At 49.8% G+C, this 17114-nt stretch overlaps 1 long non-coding RNA gene across 1 annotated transcript; it reads right to left on the bottom strand.

Annotated features, from left to right (window-relative positions):
* Positions 1-8450: 8450 nt before the first annotated feature.
* On the bottom strand, positions 8451-11770 carry LOC131482449 (uncharacterized). Its single transcript, XR_009247006.1, has 3 exons — positions 11639-11770; positions 8626-9337; positions 8451-8494 (listed from the first exon to the last, which is right to left on the bottom strand). It is a non-coding gene; the product is annotated as an uncharacterized LOC131482449 (long non-coding RNA).
* Positions 11771-17114: the final 5344 nt, after the last annotated feature.

Here is a 17114-nt window from a genome sequence, read left to right as displayed (position 1 = left end):
TCTGCTCCCCTGCAAAACAGCAGACAGTTTGGGCAAAGAATGGCAGGCTTCGAGAGAGAACAGCACTGCCATGAAGAAGATGGACTTGGCAGTCAGCAGTCCTCCCCTGCCCCTTCTTGGCACTGCAGGCAGGATCCTGAGCACCAGGGTGGTCAGACAAATAAGGGGCTAGAAACCTGTAGGCTGAAACACGTGGTCACCACTGGTCCCTGAGCTCAGTCAGGGGCAGTTTGCAACAGGCATATCCTCTGCCTCCCGAGAGCAAGGAAACACTATGGGTGCTTAGCAACTGACAAACCTCAACTTCCCCCACTGGCCTCTCACCAGACACACGGGAGATGAACCCTCCCGAGGACCAGCCTCTGAGGGGCAACTAGACCCCTGAAGAGCTTCATCACACACCACACAGACCCTCTGCCCAGTCTTCTTCCTCTTGCTTTGTCCTGGCCATGCTGGGGACTCCCAGGCATGACAGCATCCCCCAGTCCTGTGGCTCATTGTGTTGTTCCATGGAGTGTCACTGCCCACCTTCCCTGCCTCCTTTTCTCCCATTTTTCTTTTTATGGAGAAGGCACAAATTAGGCAGAAAGGAAAATGTTGACAGTTCCTAGCCCTCCCTTGCTGGGGATAAAGAGAAATACGCTAGCAGTTGAAGCTTTAGGCGGATCAAACACAGTTTGTGAGATGCTTCAAATGTATTATTCATCTCACCAATGAGATGCAATCTTGGGCTTTCTCTTTTCACCCCATCAATAGGAAACCTCAGCTACTGAGGAGAAGCCAAGCTCCCAAGGGGAGCAGATGCTTCCTGAAAGCCATCTTCTGAATCAACAAGTCCATCTTATGTCCATCTTGTTTCTCGTAGAGCTTTCCAAATGAGATGGGTCAACTTCCCAGAGAATCAAAGGGTGAAAAGGCTATGAGTAAAGCCCACAAGAATTGGACATTGACAGGCAGTTGGAATCACAGAGAGGATTGACACTTAGAGGAAGATCCTGAAAAGTCCTCCATATGTCATGTAAGCTTGAGGGATGTAACTCATGGCTGAGAGAGCTCCAAGAGGAACCAACTCAGCTGTTCCTTTGGCCCTGCAAAGCTGCTGCTGATGCAAAAGAATTCCTCACCTTGATGCCTGGGATACCTGCGGGAAGGAACTGGATCAAGTTAAAGTGCTTGCTGCAGGACACTTTGGCTTTGTGATCTGGACTTGTGGGGGCCCCTGTCCCACCTGCCTGAGGGCTCTGCACCCAATCCTTGATCTTCCCAACTTAGAACCCTCCAGGCTTCTGCCAGCATCCTAGAAGGCTGTACCCAGAGAAGAACCTGTCAGTTTCCCATCAGTTCCCCTTTGTGTCCCACAAACCATAAATCTGTGTGTGGGTTTGTGGAACCGGCACTGCTAGGGGAATGGGAGATGGGAACTACCTAAAAGCAAGGGGATTTCATAGGATGGATCAAAATGCCTAAAAGTAAACCTGCCCTTTGACTAACAAGGAGACTCTGAAAAAGCATGCAAAGATGTACAAAAACGTCTGTCCCAACTTTGTTTATAACAGCAAAATGTGCAACACCTTAAAAATCACAATAGGTGGGTCCCAGTGCAAAATCCTAGTGGCTAAATCCTCACCTTGCATGTGCTAGGATCCCATATAGGCACCGATTCATATCTCGGCTGCTCCACTTCCCTTTCAGCTCCCTGCTTGTGGCCTGGAAAAGCAGCAGAGGATGGCCCAAAGGCTTGGGACCCTGTACCCACATGGGAGACCTGGCAGAAGCTACAGGCTCCTGGCTTCAGATCAGCTCAGCTCCAGTCATTGCAGCCACTTGGGGAGTAAAGCAGTGTACAGAAGATCTTCCTCTCTGTATCTCCTTCTCCATATCTGCTTTTCCAACAAAAAATTGAAAAATTAAATCACAATAGGAGCCAGTGTTGTGATACAGTGAGTTAAGCTGCCATTAGCAATGCCAGCATTCCATGTCACAGCCAAATCTTAGCTGCTCTGCTGCCTACGAATCCAGCTCCCTGTGAATGCACTTAGTAAGGCAGCAGAAGATGCCCAAGTGCTTAAGTCCTTGGCACCATGTGAGAGACCCAAGTAGAATTCCTGGCTCTGACTTCACCCTAAACTGGACCTGGCTGTTGCAGCCATTTGGGGAATAAATCCAGTGACGGTGGATAGATCTTGATCTTTGTTGCTAGTGCTCTTTCAAATAAATAGATCCTCTTTTTTAAAAAAATCACAGTAATAAAGGATTGGTTAAATAGTATCCTTCTGATTGGATTCTAGGGGTGAGCATTGTAGCACTCAGGGCCGCCACTGGGGATGTTGGCATCCTCTAACAGAGTGCCTCAGCTTAAGACCCAACTCCTTGGCTTCGGATCCAACATTCTGCTAAGGTACCTGGGAGGCAACAGATGATAACCAAAATATTTGAGTCCTTAGCACCAACGTGGCAGACCCAGATGGAGTTCCTGGCTTCAGCATGGCCAATCCTCAGCTGCTGAATGCACTTGGACCAAAAGCCAGCAAATAAAAGACCTTTCTGTCTTTTCCTCTTTCTCTGACACTTCTGCCTTTCAAATAGCTTAAACCAAAAATTCTTTAAAAAAAAAAAATAGACTTTAAGGCTGTGTGTTAAGACACAGTGTCTGTATGGGGGTTCAAATCCAAGTACCACCTCTATTCTAATCCAGCTTCTTGTTAATGGGCTCCCTGGGGGGCAGCAGGTGATGGGTCAAGTGCCAGAGCCTTGCCAGCCACAGGGGAACCCCAGAGTGAGTTCCCATGTCCTTGGTGTAGGTCAGCCCAGTCCTGGGTGTTACAGGCATATGGGGGCTGTACCAGTTGCTGGAAGATCCCTCTTGGTCTCTCTGCCTTTGAAATAAATAAAAAAGATATTGTTTGAAAATAACAATGATTAACATAAATAAAATTAGATTCTAGAAGAGTACCAGGAGGAAATAACATATAAATAGAAATTCATTCTAAAAATAATTTCCAATAATAGTCAAGTTCCCCTTACTCCTGACCTCGTCTCATTACTACCCCTAATGTGCCCGCTGTCATCATCTCAGCATGTTTCCTCTGCAAGCCTTGTTTTTGAAGAATCATATTTAATGTAAACAAGTGACAAAACCAGGTTATGCAAGTTTGTAAATATAGATGCATGTGTCTGTGCAAAGAGAAAAGGCTGGCTGATTATATGCCAAAAATGTGAGCAGTACTCAGCTCTAAAAGCTGGATTGCAGATGATTTTTTGATTTTCTTCTGCAGGAATTATTGTATTTCCTACATGAACAGAAAAGGGAAACAATTCTATTTTTAAATACGATGAAACACAAGCAATGGATGGCATTGGCTGCTCTGAGGAGTGGGAGACTATTCACAGTGTACTCGCTTATTATGCCTTTAGAATTTTGCTCCTTGGGCACGTAGTACCTATTCCAAAAATGAATAAAATTTTTAAAAATTTAATAATGCAGTAAAATGAAATGAGGGGGCTGGTGGAGAAGACCTCCGAAGGACGGCAAGCCCTGATATTTTGAGAATCTGTAAAATCCGTCGTGCTGTGGTTACAGTTTCTGTATCTGCTCAGGATTCACTCCGGTGGCGCTCGTCTCTTTCTGTCTCACCAGGCAAGGAATTGGGGCCTATAACTGGGAAGAAATGAGGTGGGGTCTAAAATAAACCAGGCTGCCTGCCAGAAATAACCTGATAATAATTTACAGCAACAGTCATGGCTTGGTTGAGCCCATTCTCTCTCGTACTTTTTCAAAGCACTTTTAATCTCCCTTTGGTTCTCCAGGTTTTCCTTGAGGCTACCTGCTGCTGTCAGGTTCCTGGGGAGGGAAGGATGGGACCTACGACCTTGTCTAAAGGGGTCATTGTTTGAAGTCTGTGCACAAAAGCTACACTTCCTAGGCTCGGTGTTGGTCTCAGACAAGACTTTCCTCTCCTTCCTGGACTCAGCTTGTCCATCAGCACCCAGCTCTGGCTGTCTGCCGCTGAGCCACAGCTTCCTCACTTGTCGAATGAAAGGGATCCAGCCTTGCCCACAGATGGGCCATGAGAGATGGGTGATGGTCATAGACTGCCCACAGGACTGTTGCCCAGTCAGAGCAGAGGGTCCCCATTCACTCCCCAAGCGACCACAACAGCCAGAGCTGAGCTGATCCGAAGCCAGGAGACCGGAGCCTCTTCCAGGCCTTCTACACGGGTGCAGGGTTTCAAGGCTTCGGGTTGTCTTTGACTGCTTTCCCAGGCCACACGCAGAGAGCTGAAAGGAAAGTAGAGCGACCAGGGCATGAACCAGCACCTTATGGGATCCCAGCAGATGCAAGGCAAGGACTTTAGCTCTAGGCTGCCACATTGGGCCCTCAAATCAGTTTTTAAATTATTTGTTTTTGTTTGAAAGAGAGAGACCTTTCATTCACAGAAGCACTCCCCCAAATGCCAGCAATAGCCAGGGCTGGCTGAGGTAGAAGCCAGGAGTCTAAACCCCTGTCCAGGTCTCCCATGTGACTGGCAGGGTCCCAATTGCTTGAGCCATCATCTGCTGACTCCAGGGGTGCACATTAGCAGAAAGCTGGGATCAGGGGCAAGGCTCGGACTCGGACCCAGGCACTCTGATTCGGACATCTTAACTCCTGTGCCAAATACCTGCTCCCAGATGTCACATAGTAGGTCCTCAAAACAACTTACAGAGTGAATAAACATGCTGCACAGAGCTATGAGCCCTGTGAATTCCCACTAGGCTGCCTCTTGTTCAAGCCTTCAGGCCGCCAGAATCCACTCCAAGCCAGACCCTGAAGAGGAAGGCAGAGACACTGGGGGAGCAGCAGAGTAGGGTGCTCTGGCCTGCCACACTTGACCTCTCTGGACTCAACTTCTTCTTTTTTTGTGCTCATGAGCACAGCCAGGGCTTGAAGGCGCAAGGGTCCACATGGGCCAGGCAAGTAGCATAATGTGGGAAGCACAGGGTAGGAGCAGGTGTGACCCCCTCTAAACCTCTGATCAACCCCCATGGTAGCACGACTGGGAGTCAAATCTGGCAACATAATCTTTAAGGAGAAGCCAGAACTCTGGGTTCATGTGTGCAGGCTCCTGAACAGGTCAAGCTCAAGTTCCTAGGTTATGCAAAGCCTGAAGGCTGCCAATTGCCAATCTGAGCACTGTGCTCCCCACCCCACCCCACCCCACCCCCAGCTCTTAAATTCTGTGAGATGGAGAAGGTGGTCCCAAGAAGCACATTCTGAAAAGAAACCTTCAAGAGAAAGACCCAAAAAGTTCTGGCAGCAGCTTCCCAAACTGCAGCCATAGCCCCTCTCTGAGACCCCACATTAAGTTTGCGAGGAAATGGGAGATGAGGAGGGATGGGCCAGGGAGCAGCCCCTTTGCTCTGCCTCTTGAAGTGCCAGCCCTGCCTGCAGACCTAGGCCTTAAGGTACCTGCCCCTTAACACTTACCCCACCCACCGGAATACAGTCCCACCTAATGCATTCCTGTCAGCGAAGCTGTCAGGGCCTAGGAAATAAATAATGATATTTAACATTTTGTAATAACAACAATTAACCAGTAAATAATGTCCTTTAAACTGCAAACGCTGGAGTAAATTAATTCTTCTAATGAGCTGTCAGGCACGGAAGGAAAAAAAAGTACCCGTGTTCTTTGGTGCCACGCGACTGCCGTATGAGCAGCGGGGGAAGCTCACCTCGGGCCTTGGGAGCTCATTACCGGGGAAGCACGCGGCGCGCGGTTTCCCGGGGAGTCGGAGCGGCCTCACCCGCACCCACGTGTGCGCCCAGCCGGCTTCCTGCGCTGTGCGTGCTCCGCGCCAGATGCGGATCGCAAACGCGCAGCGCAGAGAGCATTTCAATTAGGGACGTCTCCCTCGGTTGTCTGAGCATCGCTCAGCCTCCAGGTGGCTGGGGTTAGAACCTGGGGACATAGGAGGGAGAGAAGCCGGACGCGCACCTCTGGTCCTTGCTGAGTGACCTTGGAGAGGTTTCCTGCCCTCTCTGGTAGGTTGGGATGTCATAAACGGAAATGTGAAGCTAATCTAACCAGAAGTGATTACTTCTGAGCTCCTGCGAACCCTGTGAACATAAAAAGACACCTGAGAGTAAGGCAGCTCTTTATGTACTGACTTGGAGTTAAATCCAAGATACATTGTCAGGTGACAGAGCAAGGCAGCAAATAGTATGCAGGGCCTGCTGCAGCTTGTGTATTAAGATTGAGGGAGCGGCCCAGCGCTATAGCGTTGGAGTTAAAATCCTCACCTTGAACGCACCAGGATCCCATATGGGTGCCGGTTCTAATCCCAGCAGCACCGCTTCCCATCCAGCTCCCTGCCTGTGGCCTGAGAAAGCAGTGGAGGATGGCCCAAAGCTTTGGGGTCCTGCACCCACATGGGAGACCTGAGAAAAGCTCCTGCCTTCTGACTGGCTCAGCTCCAGCAGTTGTGGCCGCTTGGGTAGTGAATCAGCAGACGGAAGATCTTCCTCTCTGTCTCTCCTCCTCTCTGTATATCTGCCTTCCCAATAAAAATAAATAAATCTTAAAAAAAAAAAAAAAAGGCTGAGGGAAAGAGAACCTGTGTCCCTATTTGTCTGTGTTAAGCCTGTAAACAAGTCACGTTGCTGGCCTCTGAGGAGGGGAACTGGGACACTGGTTAGCTTCTGTACCCTGCCCAGAATAGAAAAGCGACAGAAGACAAAGCCACATGCAGTCGACGTCAACTTGGCTCTCAGGAGCTTTCAGGAGGTGGAAGCCACAGGGGCCACACTGAACTAAGACCCCACTGGAAGCCTCTCCAGAGAGAGCACACTGCCTCTCTAATAACCCAACCTAGAGACAAGCTAATGAGTCATGAAGTCCTTGCCAGTAGTTAATCCCATTCTCTCCGGCTGTCCTGTAGGTTTCTCTCCTGTTCTGGACTGGACGGTAGACGGACTGATGGGAGGAGAGGGAGCCTCTCTCCACCACCACCCCCAGTAGCTTAGTAGCTGTGTGTTGTCCTGTGCTACTCTCCCTTCCACTCTCAGGAGGACACCGGTGCTAAGCCTGTTGAACAAGCATCTATTTCTAGGAGCCAGCAGGCCCATTTCTCCCCTGGCTAGGTGGAAGTTCCCCCTTTACACTCCAGGACCGTCTGGCCCCAGATCTGCACCTCCCCATCTGGGATGCCTAAACCTGGAACAGACATTACAGGTGGCCTCTCCATGGCCAGAGGCACTTCACCCAATCTGTGCCCGTGTGTCATACTCCAAACCCAGAACACGCTTGTGGTGGCATTCCTGCAGCCAGGAAATCACCACCACCACCACACACCCTCTCCCAGCCAGGGCTCTGTGAAAGCTCCTGAGAGGCTGCCATGGGGTTGGGAGCTTGAGGCCTGAATGTTCCATTTCCAATCCAGCTCCCTACTAATGTTCCTGGAAAGACAGCAAAAGATGCATTGAAATTCTTGTGCTTCTTTCACCCACGGGGAGACCTGGATGGAGTTCCTGGCTCCTGGCTTCACTCGGGTCATAATGGCCAGTTGGAGAGTTAGGCAGCAGATGGAAGATTCTCTCTCTCTCTCTCTCTCTCTCCTATTCTCTCTCTCCTTCCCTCCATGCCTCCCTCTCTCTTCTTCTCTTTCCCATTTTCCCCTTCCTGTCTGTCATTATGCCTTTCAAATAAATAACTCTTTAAAAAAAAAGTGTCTGAAAAGCCCTGACCTGGGCCTCTGAGAACTGGCCACGCAGGGCATGAGAGGGGAAAGGAGCCCAACACAAATGACGCCCGTGTGAATCCCCAAGTCCTCCCCATCTGTGGCTCAGCCTCATCATCCCAAGCGAACAGACCTGGAAGGTAACAAGTCCAAGAGGCTGAGAATAGCCCCAGGCGAAGTGTGTGTGTTGGGGGGGGAGAGTATTAATAAGTGATTGAGCTGGAATTTGGACCCAGACCAGCTGACTCCAAAACCTCAGCACACTGCTTCCTGTTCCTGCGCTCTCTGCTCCAGTAGGGTGAGGGGGACAGGGCTGGGGTGTGGGCCAGCTCAGCCTCCTGACCCTCTCATGTCCTCAGCACCCTCAGCTCAGTGCCTGAAGTAAGGAGGAGAAAGGTCGCAGAATAATTGATGATTGTGAGAATACATGAAATTCAGGCTCCCCTTTCTGGGCAGCCCGTAGGAAAAACCTGGCTACCGTTAATTGGCTGCATCCAGGCAGGGGGATGACTGCACCTCAGATGTCTTTAGCACTGTGTGGCGGCTAGATCTTAGGCAAGGGGGCCTAAAAGATAAGGGGTTCAAATTTCTGCTCTGAAAAAAAAAAATTCTCTCTGCCCCTTACAGGCTGTGATTCAGGACAAGTGACCTAACTCTGAACTTTACCCCCACCCCACCCACACCTTTAGCCTTGCAAAATTAGGATCATGGCTACCTGTCTCTTTCAGTTGTTGTGTGGGTTTAGAAGATGATGCATGTGCATTGCTTAGCACCATTCCTGCATAAAAACAAGCACCCAGTCAGCAGCTATGTTTGTCCAGTGAGCTTTTTGCTGCCCTGCCCTTCCTGATCAATCCCCCAGATCAGGACGGAAGCCATCGTCCTGGAGCCTGAGGCAGACTTACCTACCTCTCAGCAGCTCCCTGGTTTGGGAAGCAGCCCAGAAGGGCCTCCAGGCTTGGTTTTTGCAGAGGGCAGCGGAAAATCAGAGCTGAAACCAGCAAGACAAGGATCTTGTCGGCAGATCTGAGTCAGCTTCTCCTGGGTTTGGGGGTTCAGGAGCCTTCCTCAAATCGCACAGCCTCCTGGACACCCTGTACCCTGTACAGCTGCTTCCTTTGGCCTGAACCTTCTGAGGACCCTGAGCACCTGTGTGCTTGGGGAAGAGGGGAGCTGCAGCAGGCGGAGGAAGCCGGGTCTCAGCCACGCGGAAATTAAAACCCGCTTGCCCAGTGCTGAGTTACCATGTCGCCTGAAATCAGATTGATTTCTTGGGCTTGTTGTGACGGCAGTGTTGCAATTGATTCGTCTGGATGGCGGGGAGTTTATCTATTCGGAGCTGTCTGTCATTGATCTGAATAAGCTTCTAAAATAGCCCAAATACCTGGCGAGGGCGAGGTTGCCACCAACTCTGGCTCAATATTAATTATAATAATGAACAGGCATGAGTAGGGTTGGTTCATTGCCTGCCCTGCAGGGCTGGCCTCTGTGAAGTCTGGTGTTTAATATTCATTCTGAGTCAGCAATGTGCAAGAACTGGTGGACACTCCTGCTCTGACAGAAGTTTGGATGGGCTAGGATGCTGTTCTCTGCTTGGGTGACACTAGGAGGACACCGGGACCTGCTGGAACAGGAGAGGCTGAGCTTAGACCTCAAGAAGAACTTCCTAGTGATCAAAAGTGGAGAAACACAGGATATCTGATTTACCTAGTTACTCCTCCTTTCTGTTCCCTCCTCTGGTGGCAGAGAGATGAGACAGAGAAAGATAAACTAACAGAAAGTTCCCAAAACCAGGAACTCAATGCAGGTTTCCTGCATGGGCAGCAGGAACCTTGAGCCACTTGAGCCATCACCAGCTGCCTTCCAGAGACAATACCAGCTGCATCCTGAAGTCAGGATCCAGGACTGAGAATTGAACCCAAGCTCTTCAGCGTGGGACTTAGAAATCACTAGGCCAAACACTACTTAGCACTGCAGCTGCTGCTCCTGGCCCAAAGACGGACCAGACCAGGCCAAACCAAACCAAACTGGAAGACTTCTCTGAACTCTTCTGCCTCAGGGAACAGCAGAGAAACAAAACATCTGCCCTTCATGGCCTTGGCATAGAGTGGGCATCCAATCAATGGCACTATTATCATTATTGAGTCAATGGCCCTTCACTGAACACCTGCAGTTTGCCTGGCTCAGAGGGAAAGCTACCAACCAAGCTGTAATGCCCAGTCTTGGAGGAGATGAAGTCTGGAGTTACTATAGAAGCATCCCAGAGATGATGTGGGCCATGTCTCTGAGAAGTAGCCAGGACTTGCTGCAGGCAGGTGGATATGAGGATGGAGTGGCTGCAGATCTGATGCTGCACTAACCTGGTGGAAGAAGATTCTAGCAGAAATCAGGATATTGTTCTTGCAGGAACAAGTTTCTGCCCCCCAGTGGACCTAGAAAAGACATGGTCAGTCATGAGGTTCAAGTGTACCAGAAGCAACAGCACACTTCACTATTCCTGAGGATAGGAACTGCCATCTCAGCAAGAGACTTAGAGGTTGAATCAGCAGCAGGACTTCCTGCCTGAGGTTTGAGATGCAGCAGAGGAGACCAGAGGCGGAGCAGCTCCCATGTTGCTCTGGGAGCCTGGTCCCCTTGCCTTCCCTGTTTCCACCAAGCTCTCCTCTGTCCTCCAGTGCCACTGCTGTGGGGACCCCCATCACCAGCCTTAAGAGACGACACATCAGAAGAAAGTTAACAGCGAAACACTCTGGCGGATCTAATTGATTTTTTTCCTATTGGTTCCCTAATATAGGCAACACTGTTCCTGCCGCTTTTCTGGGCTGGAGATTATGTCATAAATAAAGAGATTTGCTCCCTATTTCCATGTGCTTATCTTTAATAAGTTAAGAACTCAACAAGCTTTCAGAGGACTTGAAATAAGCAAGGGATCCGGTGGTGGCTTCAGCTGTGTCGGCAGCAGCCGCAGCTTTAATTCGGCAAAGGGGGAGGCAGGAGGCGGAGGCAGGTGGGGAAAGAGTATGCATTCTTTGGGCTGCAGTGGACACAGACTCAGTGGCAAGATGGAGGAATAGGGAGGGTAGGTGGGAGAACTGGGGAAGCAAATCAGGGTGGCAGACAAGGCTACACAGACGGACGGACCGGGGCCCATGGGGCTAGGGGTAATGGAGGAGTTAAGAGTGTAGGGGCAGGCCTGGCTTGGTAGCCTAGTGGTTAAGGTCCTCATCTTGCATGTGGCAGGATCACATATGGGTGCTGGTTTGTGCGCTAGAGGCCCCGCTTCCCATCCAGGTCCCTGCTTGTAGCCTGGAAAAGCAGTCAAGGACAGCACAAAGCCTTGGGACCCTGCAACACGTGGGAGGCCCAGAAGATGCTCCAGGATCCTGGCTTCAGATCAGCACAGCTCTGGTTGTTGTGGCCACTTGGGGAGTGAATTAACGGACAGAAGATCTTCCTGTCTCTCTCCTCCTCTCTGTATATCTGACTTTCCAATAAAAATAAACAAATCTTAAAAAAAGATTATAGGGGCTATGCATGTATACTGGGTGATCTTGAGCAAATCACATGGCTTCCTAGACCCCTCATTTTAGAAATGGATACTACAGGGGCCGGTGCTGTGGTGGTGTATACAGTAGGTTAAGATGCTGCTCACAGTGCCATTATCTCAAATGGGTACCAGTTGGAGTTCCAACTGTCCCACTTCTGTTCCGGCTCCCTGCTCATGCTTCTGGAAAAGCGGTGGAAGATGGCCCAAGTACTCGGACTGTTACCATCACATGGGAGGCCAGTCTTGTGGCTGCAGCCTATCTTAGCCCTGGCTGTTGCAGCCATTTGGGAATTGAAGCAGAAGTTGGAAGGTTCTCTCTCTCTGTTCACCCTCTCACCCCCTCCACTTCTCCCTACTTCTCCCTTTCCAATAGACCTTGCTTTTCCTGCTGCTTGTGTCTTGCTTGCACCATAGCTCCTAAGTGGCCTTTTCATTTTCCCTAGAGCAGGAGGGAGGAGAGAGGGAGAGGCTTTGCCCTCAGCCTCTGTTTTGTGTTCTCTCTCTTTCCTCCAGGCCATTGTCTGGACACACAGATCTGTTGCTTTAAGGACTGATGACCTCACAATCAGTTGCCATAGATACCATTGTGATGTCACAAGCAAAGGACAAGTAGTTCAAGGAGGAGTTCAGTCCTATTTTGGTGCCCAGCAAAGGAAATGGTGAAGGGCAGACCTGAAGCTAGATCCTGAAGGAACCCAAGGGAGATCTTATGTCGACTTGCCTAGGTTTTCCTGGGATTGTGATGCCTCTGAGACCCAAAGGAAGGGTCATTGCAAAGGGACAGTAAGGGCACTGACCCTCCCTCCTCCCGCTGCCGGGGCTGCCCAAAGTCACTGCCATTGCGGCAGGAAGGAAAAGGGTTAGACTCCAGGAGGGGACATATAGCTGCAAGATCTCCCTGGAGAGGAAGCTCACTTTTCCTTTGTAGTGCTGTGGCTCTGTTGCCCCTCTCTGGCAAAGGGGTCCTGGAGGGCTCTAGCCACTGCAGGAGCCAGCTTAAATCCTGACACACACAAAGCACTAGGTAAACTTTCTCTAGTTCAGTGAAAAAGAGGGATGAATGAATGACTTGGGTGGGAAAAGGATTTGAGATGGACAGATGAATGGGCAGGTAGGGCGCTTAAAGGTTGTATGTAACCCCTCTCCCTGAATGTGGGCATGCAGTGTCTGCCTGTGCAGCTACATGCTACACCACACTTGTGCCACACTCAGCATTGCTTAGTTCTCCCCACCTGAGCACATGCACTTTTCTCTGCACAGAGTGCACCTCCCTTCCCTCTTACTCATATCACTGCCTCTTCAGGGAATGCTTTCCACAGTGGGCATGCTACACAATGAGCTCTGGGGAAGCAGGAACAGTGTGGTTTTCACTCACGACAGTGTACAGAAAGTGGGTGTTTAATAAATACCTGTCAAACCGATAAAGTAGGACCCCTGTCCTACCAGTTTCCAGAGACCCATCCATTTTGGTACAGGCCTCCTCTTCCTACAAGTAAATCCAGGGCAAAGGCCAGAGGCCCAGGGAACCTGTGGTCCTGCCCCCACCTGCTCCTGCAAACTTCTGCCCTGACCTAGTGGGGTGTCGTGAATCTACCACTAACTAGTTAGTAATCACAGGACCTCAGTTTTGTCATCTCTAAAATGGGAACAAAACAGTACTATATGTAGCTCACAGGATTATTGTAAGGATGTAATTAAATTCTTCAGCTCAGTGCCTAGCAACAGCAAATAAATGGTGCTGTTTTGCTTATTTTTAGAGATCAGAAGAGGCTCACCAGATTTAGGGGCCAACTTCCTTTTGAAAATGGGGAATATAGAGAATTATCGTGAATTTGCTTTAAATGCTTGTGGCCATTGTTTTGGAAAGGAAATACTTAAAGCTCTTCTGTACATGTGAATCAGCTCTAAGTCCATCCCTTATATAACTGCAAAGCTTCGTGCCTGGGTTTGCTCCTAAAAGGGGAAAACATAATTGTCCTCTCCTATTAGCCAGAGCAACTCTCCATTCCTATCTCAGGCACGAAAAAAAACTGGGGGAGCATTTTTTTGCCCCCAACCATGATTTGACCCCAGATGAATGCTGTCAAGGGATGACAAAAGGAGACCAGGTTTCTGTAGCCAATGTCTTTTCCTTGCCTTATCCTACATGTAAATGTTCTCCAGTCTATTAGTCAAGGTTATAGGTCAAGACGATAGGATCTTCTAGGCAGACTCCTTGTGGGAAAAAGCTCACATACCTTTGTTGGGCATTCCAGCCAACCTGGTAAGAATTTTCCCACCTATCCTACCCCTAGTTCACTGTAGCCCCTGATTTGTGTCTAGCAGGGGCAAGGCGGTCCACAAGATGTACCTGGGACCCACAGCCCCCCTTTTCTCAGAAGCTCGCCCTGCGTGAACACCCACTCTCATCACATGGCCATGAACCTGGTACCAGGGCCCCAGTTTCATGACAGTACCCTAAACCCAATGCCACTGAACAGCTGTATTTTATGTACGTTCAAGCATGAGAAATATTGAGTTCAGAGTATTTTCATTTCCAGAGCCCTCTATATTTCTCTGGGATTATCACCTGTCTTCATGCCCTCCCTCTCCTGATTATTGTGTTTGGACTCTCTCCAAGCCACGCTGCCTTGATTGCTTAGAAAGGCTCCCAGTATCCTCCTGTGGTGTCTCTGGATCTGACACAGATGACCTTGGGGAGCCCTTTTCTGTGTCCTTCAGCAAAACTCTGCAGGTGGCCACATTGCCCGAGCAGCCTTGGCTTTTAGCAACCAGCTTCACCAAGAGACTTCCCAAATGACCACACCATTGCAGGAATAGTGGAGATGGAGCCCCTTACATCCCTCCCTCCCACTAAATTGGGGAGGGCGCTATACTCAACGTAACCCCAGAGGTACAGCAGGGAGGGAGAAGGCCAGCTGTTCTCTTTCCTACTTGGCGCCAACCTAGTCTGACACCAAATTAATAGCATTCAAATGAGATGCAAAGCATTATGCAAATCTGGAGGAGAAGGCCACCCTTACAGAGGCCTTTGGACTGTTGAAAGGCCAGAGCCTTGAGCCTTTCGTGGCGGAATCCTCAGGCTCCCTTCAGCCATAGCCCTTGCATCTTCAGCACCAGCTGGTGTCAAGAGTCCTCCCTAGAGGCCGGTTAACCTCTCAGATGCTCTGATCTGCTGCTCACAGTAGTCTTACCTCTAGGCATTCAGGGCTTCTTCCACTCTGAAATGAGGTAGGGGCAGCCCAGAAGGTAGCACAGCCGACATCTGGATGCCAGGATTCAGTTCCCCACTTGTCAGCAATGTATGCAAAGTAGATGCAGTGTTTTTTGCATCTACTTAACTGTCCATTAAAATAGCCCCATGCCCATCACCTCTACACAGACCCAGGCTTCCAAATTGCCAACCCCCGCTGCCTGCAAGCACCATGTGGTTCCTGCACTGGGTAATTGCTGTGGTGTTTGTTGAGCTGTATTTGCATTTGATTGTCATTTAACTTTCCATCTTTCTCCTTCAATCAAACCAGGGATTGGGCTTCTGCAATTGATTATTTGTTTTATTCTCAGCCTCTTGGTGTTTTTCAAAGATTTTTCTTTATTGGTGCCACAAACTTGAACCCTGGGATTTCTCCCTCCTCGTGGGAAGGGCAGAAGCCTCCTCCAACCCATCCCAGGGCTTCTGTGTGAAAACCATCTAGCCAGCATCGTGGATTTTAACTCCCAGCCCCAGTCTTGCTGTTCCAGTACCTGCCTCATTTCTGCCCAGCCGGTGGCATTAAACATTTATGGAGCTATGGAGAATCAAAGGCCTCGGCTGGGGGTGGTGGGCAGGCTGGAGGCTTCAGTTTGGAGATGGAAACTAGTTCACTTCAAACCACTTTCTGCTGCTGTCTCCATCCACCCTACGCCCTTGTTACAACTGGTCCCACTCCTGGAGTGGGAGCAAAGGTTCTGGAGCCAGGACTCTGCGATCACCAGGGCAGGGCCCTCCTCCTGCCCCTAGCCTCAAACTGTTCCTTTCTGGGAAGCCAGCAAGCCTGGTGGGAGCCCTTGACTGTTTCACACACTGTAAAATCTGGGAGTCCCCTCCAACAAGTGGGTGGAGCTGAGCAAGCAGCCCTGGAGTGGGCTGGCAGCCCCTGCCCCTGCTTCCCGGAAACCCCACAACTCCTTTAGCTCCACCGAAGATGGAGCTCTGGCTTGAAAGCTGTTGGGGAGGAGAGTAATTTTCTCCTTCTGTAGCTCAGAAAGCAAGTGTCATCCCAGCAGAGACTTCAAAATAAGTCACCAATGTGCCTGTGATCCTGCAAATTGATGAGCTGTTTTGAGGCAAGACTGGCCTCGCTAGGGATGTCTGGCACTACCTGGACAGGGGCTTCATGAGTCACAGGGACTAAAGAACCCTCTTTTCCTGTCTCTTGCTTTCAATCTTAATACAGCCATTGGTCAGCAATGACAGCCTCCTCTTCTGAGTCGGCAGAGTACTCTGCAGTTCCGACCCACTTGGCCGTGGTGCTTCAAACCCCATTTTAAGGATTTCATAGTCCCCTGTTTACATGTACAGGTCTTCACAGTGGGTTACCCCTTCACAGGGGCCACCAGGGATATCTGCAGCTCAGAGGACACAAAGCCTCTCCTGGCCTGGCCCCAGCCTGCTCCGGTCCTTGCTACTGTTTTCCCACAGGGACCTGCTGCTCCACCAGACCCAATCTCATTGACCCCAAAGGCCTCGTATTTTCCGCTACTTTTCCATAAGTCATGCCCCCATCTTTGATGTCCTTCCTCTTTATTTGAAAGTCAGAGTTGCAGAAAAAAAGAGACAAGGGGAGAGAGGGAAAGAGGGCAAGAGAGAGGAGATTCTATATACTGGTTTAACTCCTGGATGGCCACATTAGCCAGGGCTTTGCCAGGCCAAAACCTGGAGCCAGCATCTTCATCCAGATCTTCCACATGAGTGCAGCAGCCTAAGTACTTGAGCCATCCTCTGCTGCTCTCCCCAGGCTATTAGCAGGGAGCTGGATGAGAAGTGGAGCAGCCTGGAAATGAACGAGCACCCATGTAGGATGTCAGTATCCTGAACAGTGGCTTTCTTCACTGTGGCACAACACTGGCCCCCACCTTCTCCACTTCTGATCCAGCTTCCTGATAATGCCCACCCTGGGGGGCAGCAGTCATGGCTCAAGTCCCTACCATGCCCACGTGGGAGAACCAAACTGAACTCCGGGCGCCCAGCTTTGGCCTGGTGCTCCCTTGCCAGTTACAGGCATTTGGAGTGTACCAATGGATGGCAGATCTCTCTGCCTCTGTCTCTCTATCTCTCACTGACAGACACTAGCCAAGTAAAATGAAAACAACTTTAAACATATTTTTCACTTGATTTCACCCATCTGCTATGTGAAGCCTTCACTGACCTCCCCAAAAGAACCTGTCTCCTATTTACTATTTCACAGCACTTATTTGGCACCAGTTACCTGCCAGTAGATGCTCCCTACCACCTCATTTATTCATAAATATTGATTATCTGCAACACTGTGGTAACTAGGCTTGGTTAGGGTTAGACAAAACAAACATGGCCCATATCCTCACAGAGTCACAACTGCTTGAAGACAGACATTTAAGCTAGTGGTACAGAGACAGTGGGCAAAGAGCCATTTGAGGTATATGAAGAAAATGGGAAAAGGAAACCAAGGGGGGAACCCCTAGCAAGTCCCCCAACATGCCACTTCCCAATGTGCCTTTAAGCCTGCAAATCATATATACAGCTAAATCTTCTTGGGCATTTTATTGCTCTTAATTTGTGGGTAATGCCAAGATCTGGGCAGAATGATCCATTGAAAAGCGTGAGGGAGGATAT

Source organism: Ochotona princeps, chromosome 17 (genome assembly GCF_030435755.1).
Source record: "Ochotona princeps isolate mOchPri1 chromosome 17, mOchPri1.hap1, whole genome shotgun sequence".
Taxonomy (NCBI): Eukaryota; Metazoa; Chordata; class Mammalia; order Lagomorpha; family Ochotonidae; genus Ochotona; species Ochotona princeps.
The sequence above is the reverse complement of the archived record's forward strand: the minus strand, read 5'-3'. Positions and strand labels throughout refer to the sequence as shown.